Genomic DNA, 12,479 nt, shown 5'->3' with positions numbered 1-12,479 from the left:
CTATAGCCCCCATCCTCATTCCCTCCCAATCCCACCTTTCCTCCCTTATCTTCTTCCATGCCCCTCTCCAAGTCCACTGATAGGGGAGGTCCTCCTCCCCTTCCCTCTGACCCTAGTCTATCAGGTCTCATCAGGATTGGCTCATCTGTGGCCTGGCAATGATGATACTCCCTCAGGAGGCAATGGTCAAAGAGTCTGCCACTGAGTTCATATCAGAGACAGCCCCTGTTCCCCTTACTAGGGAAACCCACTTGGAAGCTGAACTGCCATGGGCTACATTTGAGCAGGGGTTCTAGGATATATCCATATATATCTCCTTGTTTGGAGAAACAGTCTCAGAAAAGACCACTGTGCCCAGATATTTTGGTTCTGTTGCTATCCTTGTGGAGCTCCTGTCCTTTCCAGGTCTTACTATCTCCCCCTTCTTTCATAGGATTCCCTGCACTCTGCCCAAAGTTTGGCTGTGAGTCTCAACATCTGCTTTGATATACTGCTGGGTAGAGTCTTTCAGAGGCCCTCTGTGGTAGGCTCCTGGCCTGTTTCCTGTTTTCTCCCTCTTCCAATGTCCATCCTATTTGCCAGAACCTGGAAACAACCCAGATGTCCTTCAACTAAGGAATGGATACAGAAATTGTGGTACTTTTACACAATGGAATACTACTCAACAATTAAAAACAAAGAAATCATGAAATTTGCAGGCAAAGGTAGAATCTAGAAAAGATCATCCTGAGTGAGGTATACCAGAAGCAGAAAGACGCATGTGGTATACACTCACTTATAAGTGGATACTAAACCTATAAGATAGGCTAAACATACTAAAATCTATACACCTAAAGAAGCTAAGAAAATTTAATTTTATCTTGAGAACTTTAATATGATGTTAATTATAATGCTACTGAAAAAAGGGAATTTTCCACTGGCATTATAAAAGTTCCTTGGAAAGAAATTCCTCCATACCTTACTCAAGCAAGCTTTTTATGTCTTCCTTAAAGAATAGAGAACTTCCACTTACATCATCACTGCATTTCATGTTTTCTTTTTTTTTTAACTTTTATGTTATGTGGATTGGATGGGTATCTTGCTTGCACGTATGTATGTGTGCTTTGGGCATATAGTACACATAGAGGCAAGAAAAGGGTGTCAGATCCTCTGTAACTAGAGTTACAGAGCTAGAGAGAGTTACAACTAGAGAGTTGTGAGCTTCCATGTATGTACTGTGAATCAACCCAGATTCCCTGGAAGGGCCATGTCTTAGCCACTGTTCCATTGCTGTGAAGAGACAGCACAGCCACGTCAACTTCTGTAACAGAATGCTTCTAGCTGGAGGCTTGCTTACGGTTCTAAGGATCAGTCGATTATGATGGCAGAGAGCAAAGGAGCAGGCAGGCTTGCCGCTGGAGAAGTAGCTAAGAGCTACATCTTGAACCACAAGCAGAGAAAGAGAGAGAGACTGTTTTTGAAACCTCAGAAGCCCACCCCCTGTGACACACTTCCTCCAATAAGGGTTCGTGTCTCATTCTGTATCCCAGGCTTAGTTTTAGTTTGGGACACTCTTCTTACCTGTGTCTCCAGAATGCTAGGATTACAGGCATTAGCCGCTACTTCCAGCCCTTCCTTTATCCCAGAAACACTACTTCTGTGGTTCTTGCATTTGTAATATAGATAGGTGAAAAGATTATGTTCGTTTTCATCTTGACTCTTCCATTGTGATGCAGATTGGCTCATATCGCGAGAGAATTACTGGAGAATGTCAGAGTTCACTGTTCACTGTGTTTCTAGAAATGTAACCGGGGCTGGGAGGAGTTGGGGGAGAAGGTGGTTTTAATAGGAAATGTCCCTCCCAGGCTCCTGATTTGAATACTTGTCCTCTCAGCAGGAAGCACTGTTTTGGGGAGCTCTGAAACCACTGCCTATCTGGTGGAAGTATGTTATTAGGAGTGGAGCTTGAAGATTTTAATCCAGGCCCTACTTCTAGCCTCACTGTCTGTGTTCCAGTCCATTGTTAAATGCTCCTGCCCCCATGCTGATGACAGCCTGATAGACTCCAATCCACTGCCAAAGTAAATCTCCCCACCTCATATTTTTAAGGCCTTACATCTGAAGGCTCCACTCCATAAAGCCAGACTTCTCTGGTGCCATGTTTGGTATTTATAATCTAAGTATTTGGGTCACAGTAATACAACAGCAACTAATGCAGAGTTTTGTACTCCCCAGATGGTGATCAGAAAATTGTACGTTTAATAATCAGGGCAAGAGACAGGTTACTGAGCCAATCTATGTGTCATCACTTGCATTTTCTATAATGTAAGTGGTTTACTTCCACACCTGGTAAGAGTGATCACCACTATGTTTAAGCAGTTACCCATGTAGAATCCATGTATGTAGCTTGGGTGTCTTCTGCCTCGTGAGAACCTGGTTCTACTGGGCCTGGGTCCTAGCAGACGACTTTCTTCTCCATCTTCTGCTATATGCACTGGAGTTTCTAGATCTTGTCCTCTACATCTTGGAACCTAGATGTCGCTTTTCACTGTTTTTATCCAAACAATATCCACTTGTGTTCCAACGGTTGTTTAGAGCCTGACTGATGATTCAGAGGTCCCCGGAAGAATCTTCCAGGGTATGGCAGGGACTAGATATCTCTCGGGCATCAACATTCCGTATCTCTCGCTCTCCTTGCCTCTCAGGCTTAGAGTGGCTTTTGGGGTGTTTCTAGGAAAACTGTGTCACTCACAGACCACCACTTCAACACCTCCAGAGCGGGTGTATCCGGAGACGCTCTTTGGATTCTTTAAGCTCACAATGTGGACAAGCTTTGTAGTTATTTAGAACGTGATATTCCATAAAACGACAAGTTACTCCCCTTTAGAGTAACTGATGATTGAAAAGGAGAGATATGTTCTTCATCACGGAAGGATCTCTGTAGTTCTCCTTAAGCCAGAGCCAGACACGGCCCCAGAGAAGTCTGGCATTATGGAACGGGGCCTTCAGATGTGAGGCCATGAGCAGCCCCACTTAGGGTGCATTCTTCTAAGTATGTAAACAATGTCTGCTCAGGCCTCAAGAAATAACATCCATCTAGTAGGTTTAAAAAGGAATTAATAAACCTCAGTGTAAACATTGTGGTAACAGAACAGTTGTATAAATCCTAATTGCAGCAAGTGTTAAGGGACAAAAGTGAGTGGCCTGATGTAGGGATAGAGATGCTATGTCCCAACTAGAAGCAACAGAATTCAGGGAAGCTTGTGATAGGAAATGTTTGGCAGCTCAAGTAGTTCAGAATATTTGGAACATAGAACAAGGGTATAGAGACCTAATAGCCAGCTTGCATATTGATAATCCAGAAAGAAAGACAGAAATGGTGACCTAGGCAGTTTTTAGTGAAGTTGTTCACATGAGTAAATATGTCTTTTTTTATTTAATAATTTTTATTTTTTTATATTAATCACAGCTTATTTACTTTGTATCCCAACTGTAGCCCCCCTCCCTCATTCCCTTCCAATCCCCCCCTCCCTCCCTCATCTCCTCCTTGCCCCTTTCCAAGTCCACTGATAGTGGAAGTCCTCTTCCCCTTCCATCTGAACCTAGCTTATCAGGTTTCTTCAGGACTGTCTGCAAAGTCCTCCTCTGTGGCTTAGCAAGACTGCTCCTCCCTGGGAAGGGGGGGGGAGGGAAGGTCCAAGAGTCAGCCATTGAGTTCATGTCAGAAATAGTCCCTGTTCCCCTTACTAGGGAAACCCACTTGGATATTGATCTACCATGGGCTACATCCGAGCAGGGGTTCTAGGTTATATCCATACATGGTCCTTGGTTGGAGAAAGTCTCATAAAAGACCCCTGTGCCCTGATATATTTGGTCCTTGTGGAGCTCCTGTCCTCTCCAGATCGTAGTAACTCCCGCTTTCATATGATTCCCTGCATTCTGCCCAAGGTCAGATAATTCTATTTCCATTAAAAGCCTTTTTTAAAATAACTGGTTTGAATGTTTAAAAGTCATAAACTTCTTCCTGAGCATTGGGCAGACTGATAGCTTGTAACTTGTCATCCTGATGTTTGAATGCCACAAACTCAGGGTAAGGATAAAGACAAAGGGTAAAGGGTCATGGCCTTGACATTCATAGCTTTTGCTTTTTCAATTTTCTTGAATTCTTCTGTCTTTTTCCCCTCTCCTCACCCTGAACACAGCAACCTGAGCATGTGGTTAGATTTCAATGAGCACAGTAGTTCCCTGCTGTACTAATGGAGCACCTTGGAACCCTGGCCACAGGTGAGGAAGTAGTTCTTAATTCACTTCACCTGGAATGGCTTTGTTTATTCTAGTTTTGTAATTTTCTTTGTTTCTAAATTTCTTAATTTTCTCTTAGTTGAAACTCTGAGGGTGACATCAGACTTTACTAAAGTAACACATTCAATGTCTTCTTGCTCAGGCTAGAAAGGCATACCACAGAGAGTGACAAAAGGCATAAACATTGTCAGCTAACTCTTCCAGGCTCCAACTATATGATCTGAAACAGGCCCATTCTGTTCACTCATCTACAAAACGGGATTTACAAATCCCCCTATTTTGAGTTCTTAAAAGTGTAATTAGCATGGAGTGATGGTGCAGGCCTGTAGTCCCAGCACTTGGGAGGCAGAGGCAGGCAGATCTCTGTGAGTTTGAGGCCAGCCTGATCTACAAAGTAAGTCCAGGACAGCCAAGGCTACACAGAGTAACCCTGTCTCAAAAAAAAGCCTAATTAAGTCATTTATGTAATATGCTTAGAATGTGTGGCCCAGCACAAAGCGAGTTCTAGCTAAAGATATATTGTTAATTTGAATGACTGATTATTTTCTCTTCTTTTTAACATCATCACCATCATTGTGTTTTTCATTATTTAGAACAATTTTCAAATACAAATATATTTTGATCATGTTATTCCTCTCCCTCAAGTCCTCCAGAGCCCCCATCTACACACCCAAATTTACATTTTTCTCCAAAAAAAAAATCCAATACAACAACAAAAACCCCATAAACACAAAAACAAAATTCAAAACACATTCAAAAAGAAAAAAAAAAAACTACCAAACTGGGACCAAATACTAGCACACGAAAATCATATGGAGTCCAACTGAACATGAGACCTGTCCTGGGGTCATAACGAGTGCCAATCTATTGAAGAAAACTGATTTTCCCTCTCCCAGCAGATATAAGTGATGGTTAAGTTGTTAACCTTTACCCTAGTGGCTAGGTTTTCATTCATTCATTCATTCTTCATTCATTCATTCATCAATTCAGTTTTTTTTTAATATAACAAATAAAATATAATAAGATAAAACAAAAACTACTCTGTCAAAGTAGGGCAAGACAAACCAACAGAAGAAAAAGAGCCAAAGAGAAGGCACAGGAATCAGATAGCCACTCATTCTCACACTCAGGAACATTCTAAACTGGAGGCCAAACTATTTACACAGAGGATGAGGTGCAGCCCCTTGCATGCTCCTTCAGTGACTGGCTCTTTTCTATCTAAATTGCCTCAGATAATTCTTGGGGTAATGAAACCTATGCTCAATGCATTCTAGACTCTCCCTATGTGAATTCCCTCATGTAGCTTTTCAATTGTTTTATGTTTCTCATCAGACCGGCAATATTTGTCTGAATTTGTCTAGTCTCCATTACAGCATTATAGTGTTTAAGGTCTTCCTACAATTCCTCTGTTTCTCTTGCTTATAAGATATTTCCTCAACAGTTCATGGGCTTTATTCCCTCCTTCAATTATTTTCTGTATGGATAAACAAAGTAATATTATTAATATGCATTAGTCTGCCCTTTCTGTCTTTTTCATTAACTCGCTCACTTGTTCTTCATTAAGCATTCCATTTATTATAGCCACATTTCTCTATAGTTCCAGATGTAGTTGGGAAGATGGGCGGTCGATTGTGATACATACATATGATTTTCACTATTTAATTAGGTGACGTGACATCGCTACCTGGCACATGTTTATCACATGTATTATCACTTGTGGCACAGGTTCTTATCAGTTATGGAGAATAACACTGCCAGGTATGGTAGTGGATGTCTGTATTCCTAATACTGAGAAGCTGAGCTTGCTTTGAGTTCACGACCATCCTGGAATACAACAGTAAATTTAAGTCTAGACAGGGCTAGACAGAAAGACCCTGTTTCAAAAGAAATTCTGTTAGTTATCTGACAAGAGATGCAGAGGCCTAAACAAAGACAATAGGAACTTCAAAGAAAACACTGGATTTGAGACTTATTTGGAAATTTAATTGGCATTCATCATTCTCAAAATGTTCATTGACATTTTTTTTTCTCTCTCGTGAACCTGGGTGATCCATGGTCTGACATCCCCTGTGACGAATGGAGAAGGAAGAGGAAGGATGAAGATGTTTTTCTATAAAGGATAATTGGATCTGTCAGGAGTATTTTGAGAATGGGGCTTTTAGAGTCTGTTTTGATAGAGTTGGGAAGTAGGCTCAGTGCTGATGAATGAAATGAAATTAAGGCCTAGGACAGTTCATGCTTTTGTCAAAGGAGGTGAAAGGAGAGGCCATAGTAATTGACAGAAGTCTGTTTCAGTAGAGGATGAAGATTGTAAGGCAATTTTGTTGTAAGTTACTTTGAAGAGACTTCTGAGTCCATTCAAATATTTCCCCAGTGCCTGAGTATGCCCTACAGAGTGCCAAAGAAATAAAATCTCCCCCCAGGGGGCAGTAATGAGTTTTTGAAAAATGCAAATGTGGAGCCAGAATAAATTCAAATCTCTACTATGTGTGTGCATGCATGAGTGTGCATGTGCGTGTATATATGTGCATGTGTCTTTGTGTGTATACATGGAGGGCAGAGAGAAACCTTAGGTGCCATTCTTCAGGAACTGCCCACCTTGTTTTTTGAAACAACGTCTGTCATTGGCCTATGGTTTTAAATTCAACAAGGCTGATTGGCCAGTGAGATCCAGGGATCCTCCTGTTTCTACTTCTGAGGTCTCAACAAGCATCTTCTACTGTGACAAGCTTGTGTGTGTGTGTGTGTGTGTGTGTGTGTGTGTGTGTGTGGTGATGGAGCTCAGGTGTTCACATCTGTCTTTACAAACTGGTCAATCTCCTAGTCCCAATACTTTTACTTTTTAATATATACTTTTACTTGTTGAAGGTCTCTTTTCTCAACATGATTTATTTTTTCCCAAAGAATAGGTTGACTAGGCTTTTGAGAGACAGTTGAGACACTGTCCCATGAGCTGTGTCACAGTAAGTATCTCTGCTCTACAGAGCAGGGTAAAGGGAACGTGAGTGTCTCTGTGAATCGAATGTAAGCGGAACAGAGCCCAAGATTGTCTGCAAGAAGCTGAGCCTCCACCAGATGAACCCATTGAGATGTTTCCTTTGTGTCTGCTGGGAGAAGAGCACCACTGATAGCATTTAAAGCAGGGAGGAGGGAAGGAATCTTAGACTGACTGACTCACAGGTCACAAACCCAGATTCTCCCCTCAAGTGATCTTTTGCTGACATCATCCTAAACAAAGCGAGGCAAACTTTGGTAGCAGTCCAACAGAAGAGCTTCACTGTTTTCCATTACCTGCCCGAAAGGGATTTTATAACTGGCTGCTGCTGGTTGTTCACGGGTATGTGCATCATGTCACCTCTTTGGACACGTCAGAGGGGGGAACATTGTACTTGGCTGTCTATACAGAGATTTGAGTAGATAGTTCAAGTGCTTGTAAGAGATGGGAAGGGGCTACTCATAGAGAGCCTGGAAATACCTTTATAGGTCTCTGGTGTTGCTCAGGGTTGGTCACCGAGGTTCATGCCAGAGGCCCTCCTTCTGATTCCAGAGGTCCAACTTACTACTCAGATAGTGCTATAGTCTGTTCTGCTACACCACTGTTAGAATCTAGCCTCCACCTTTCAGGAGGTGGCAGACATTCCTGGTATGCCTTTGACCTGGTCTTAGCAATCCTTTCCACCAATGCACATTCTGGAAAGGGCCCCTACACAAATGGGAGTGACCTGTTAGTTTATAGGTGTGCATTAATCAGATTTGCTTGGGGATCAACTCCATTCTCTATCACTAGTGAAACCATAAGGATGTCAGGATAGAGTGGCCTGAGGTTTCTGAGTGCTGTTCAACCAAAATAACTTTTTTTCCTAACTTTCAGATTTAAATTTTGTTACAGACTGAGTTTCTATATGTAAGCCAAGATAGCTTTGAATGTGTGATTCTCTTGACTCTTTCTAAGAACTAAAATAATGGGCATATAGCATTGTGTCTGGCTCATACAACATTGTCAGGTCACTTTATCCTTCATGTAAATTTGGTAAGTTGTAGTTCCGTGTGAATGTAGCAGTTCACATACTGAATAGTGTTAATGCCTGAAATAAAATGTAATATATCCTAAGTCGCAGTGGTATTGAAAGCATGTGCTATCTTTTCCTTGGAAGAACTCCAATCTGGTAAGGAAATAAAAATTATAAAAATGAGGCAGACAGACTGTCATAACTGCTAGAAGACACAAAGCTAACAGATTTTCATGGTGTTCCTTCACTCAAAGGCCTTTGAATTGCAGTGGGGTTAGAGATTGCACTAGCCAATTAGAATGTGAACCTCTCTAAATCAGATCACTCCCGCAGATGAGGGAGTAAGCAGAATTAGTTTGAAGTTGGATATGATCAAAGAGGCATACAGGAGTAAACTTGAAAATGGAGAGTTGGAGAGATACCCAAGTTTGAAGTGCATCCTCGCTGCGTGGCCATATTGCTCTCTGTTGTATTTGGAGTCTAGCTTGCACAGGACCAGAGATAATTTCCACGGATGCCATTCTTCACAGCATTCCCTTATATTCCCTTTGACGAAAGTTAGTATAACAACAAAATAAAAATTGTACCTTGTCTTTTAAACTTAAGTTCCTTTTCCTTGTGTTATTCCCTGTATGCCAGGAGTCAATTTCTACTACAAACACCATGAAAGTGACTGCTTATGGCAAAACACCCTCCCTTACATGTGACCAAGAGGGAAAAACAAAACAACAACAACAACAAAATGTGTGTCATGGTTCTCACCAACATTGCTGCCTACCTGGGATTTTGATATTCATTTGGAGCCACAACCCAACAATACGTTATGAGTTTTAAAACTTTATTGTTTAAAAATCCCTCTGTAGTTATTTATTGTTTTCTCAGCACCATGAGAAGTGTTTTCCACACTTTCCACTCTCGTCAGTTAGCTTTTCCCTTCAGGGGTACCCTTTGGCCTGGTATTTCCACTATCCCGTCTTAAAACTCTGCCATCTACTCAGCATTGTTTAATAGGCACCTGCCCCCAGGTCCTTACCAAACACAGCTTATTGCCTTCTTTCTGAGGCAATTTGCATTTAAATAGGATTCAGGGGCATTATAATGAAAGTAATGTTCTCAGGAGGTAGAAATTTGGAATAATGTGAGCGATGCAAGAGAATGGATGAGAGTGAGGAGTGAGGACAGATAAAGAGACACTGCAGGCCTTTCAAAAGTCTCCTCTCCTGAGAGATGAATTTCCAAATTAATATTTTTTTAATTTTTGAAGTTGTAATATAATTAGATCATCTCTTCCATCCCTCTAAGCCCTCCCATGCATCCCTCTGCCCCAACCTCTCCCAAACTCATGGCCTCCTTTTCTATACAAATATACAGATACTTAGACTCCTAAATATGTAAATACAACCTGCTCAGTTCACGTAATGCTACCTGCGTGTAGATGATCACACTGCCAACTGCTTGGCCTTGGGTAGCTAATTGGGGGACTCTCCCCCGGGGAAGACCATTTCTTCCCCTCTAACACAGAAGGGGAAGCATGAGGGTTCTCCAAGGAAGAATTTGTTAGCGTCAATGAATGAAAGTCAAGCTGCCGTCACGCTCTCAGAGTAATGCCCTTATTTGATTTACAAGAACTATGTATTAATATGTGGGTTTCTTATATTCCTCATAAGCCAGTCAAGTAGGACCGATTCCACCTCCTCCTCCCCAGTTTACACAGGAAGTGGGACTTTCTAGTGTCAAGGACACGCCTCTGTTTCATACAGCTAGGGCCTTTTGGAAGATATCTTGTCCTTGGCTTTTATACAGTCTCCTGCTACCCTGAAATGCTTCATCAACACTTACTTTATCTCCCTAGGATTGCTTTCCTGCGTTTCTTGTCCATTTTTCCATTAGCAAAAACAGACTTAAACCATCTCAAGTACAACTTTACTCGTAGGCAAGTACCGGAGGCCCTATTTATGGGATCGCTACCAGACACCAGGTCCTATAGCTCCACTGCCATTCCTCAGAGTTGTTGCTGGACTGGACTCCCTAGGCCATCCAGCTGATTGTTTAGTTTACTTTCTCAAAAGCGATTTCTCTTAAAAGTAGTAAGAGATACGATTTTCCTACAGAAGAAAAAGTGATCTTATTTTACTTCGTGGCTGATTTTGGAATGTTTCAAATTTTAAACAAATTTAAATATAATTTAATTTTAAATTTTACAGTATTATTATTAGTTATATTGTGTGGTTTATGACTATTAAGCATTGATTTTTTTAAAAAAAATATTAGCTCTAAGTACTGTTTTGGCTTGATTGTCACACTCGATCAGTAGAATTGTTCACATTTGAATAGAGACCCAGACTGCTAAAGTCTGTCATAATAACATAATTGATAGTTTTACAGCGTTAAATATACTTAGTACCACAGACAAAAAAAATGAATAAAAACTAACAAAATACCACTGGGGTTGGAAATTTAGAAACTCTATTATTGCTTTAACATCTAAAAAAAAATCTTTAAAAATTAACTCTACATAGCATCTGTATTGCTTCCACTAGAAAGGTCAGCCCTGGCACTTTTCAATGAAGATTTCATTTTCCGTGTGTCGGCTTTATAGAGACAGCTGTGAGAAACAGCGTAGCACTCCAGGCACCTGTGTCCATTCTCTGCAAAGACGGTTTCTCTCTACCTCTCTCAGACCGCCATGCACAAACCCCGGTACATGGCTTCAAATGTCCCATGGAAGAGGACACACAGCTTAGCCAGCGAAACCTTCCCTATGATCCACACTTTCACATCTTAGGCACAAATTAAGTACCGTGTAAGGTAGAGCATAAACAACGGTGTGAGTTTGAAAACGGGGGACACCAGGGAACTCCCCGTGTTAACCATTTGTGCTAACATAACTGATGGGACAAGAGACAAAAGAGAGAACACACTTAGAAATGAAAGCAATCCCACGCCTCATCTAACTCATATGTTTCTCCCGGCTCTTTTGTTACTTTGGAGCATATCGAATTAGCCTTCCAATTACCTTCGCAACTCAAACAAGGGCCCCTCGTACGCTGATGACTTTTAGATGATTACACCAGCTTTCAGTAATAGATGATAATTAAGACATCTCAATTATTAAGCAGAATTGAAAAGTGTCTTGTTGTTGTCGTTGTTTTTAAATAAACCTAGCATCCGAAGCACAGAGGAATCCAATTACGAGATAAATTCTTTTTTCTACGTTTGATCAGCAATTTGGAGCTTTTTGTCTCTACGGCTGGTAGATAATTAGAGAAATTGCAACAACCTTGAAGTCACATAGCCCCATCCTTATTCTTAGTTATGAATGGAGCAGAATGTGATGATTGAAAGCGGCGTTATTAAGCAGCTTACCTTGAGAACAATAGCATCATTAACAAAGAGGCTGTCCTAATAAAGGGTCGGTGCACAGCCCACTTAGGCAGTGGAAAGTGTCCCTTTATTGTGTCTGGCAGCGGCTCCACCAGGGGTTAACCATTTTAAAGCAGGCGTTAGCCGGAGAAGGAACAAAGCATTGCTAGAAAGCAGAAAGCGTCCCCGGCACCAGCCTTTCTGCCTCTTTCTGTAAAACCATAGGGGCTCAATGTAAAAGAACCGATACCTTCCAGTGAGAACATTCCAGCACAGGAGCGTTGTCTTGGTGGCAGCTGTGCAGAATGAGTTGCTCGGGCATCTATCTATCCCTCTCTTCTTAGGCACGGGGCTGCTCCGTGGCTAGAGCCAACGTGAGACGCCTTGGCAACATATATGCGATGTTCATGCGCAACTAAAGGAGACTAAGCAGCTGGTATGGTGCTGCTCGCCTGCAGGCGTTGGTTCTTTAGACCCTCTTCATCTGATTGGCTGCCTCCTAATCTCACTGCACTCCACTGCCTTAACCTTTGGCTACGCTCAATATATTTTCCCTAGGGATATAGTCAGAGAATTGCCCATTAGGGAATCTGCCAGGTTAAATTGAGCTGGTTTAAAGAACCAGTGACGTGATTCCCTATGACTGAGTCTATGCTTAATTTTCCAGTGTTCCAGGTAATCTACCTACCTGTGAGACGTAGATATAATTTAACAGGAGGGGCTTTGTGTTTCCTCCCGAGCAAGCCGCGAGTCTAACACACACTGGAGTGATCAGGTGGCCCTTTGCAGCACAGCTTGTCTGGATAATCAACCTTAAATCCAAAC

General features: G+C 41.7%; 1 protein-coding gene across 1 annotated transcript in view; it reads right to left on the bottom strand.

The window, feature by feature from the left end:
- The window catches only part of Sorbs2 (sorbin and SH3 domain containing 2), a 313,230-nt gene extending 301,184 nt beyond the window's left edge, over positions 1 to 12,046 (bottom strand). Inside the window, exon 1 of the mRNA XM_060381680.1 lies at positions 11,905 to 12,046. The gene's annotated coding sequence lies outside the window, so the exon portion shown is untranslated. The remainder of the gene's footprint in view (positions 1 to 11,904) is intronic.
- Between the last annotated feature and the right edge of the window lie 433 nt (positions 12,047 to 12,479).

Source organism: Meriones unguiculatus, chromosome 4 (assembly GCF_030254825.1).
Source record: "Meriones unguiculatus strain TT.TT164.6M chromosome 4, Bangor_MerUng_6.1, whole genome shotgun sequence".
Taxonomy (NCBI): Eukaryota; Metazoa; Chordata; class Mammalia; order Rodentia; family Muridae; genus Meriones; species Meriones unguiculatus.
This window is presented reverse-complemented; position numbering and strand designations above follow the sequence as displayed.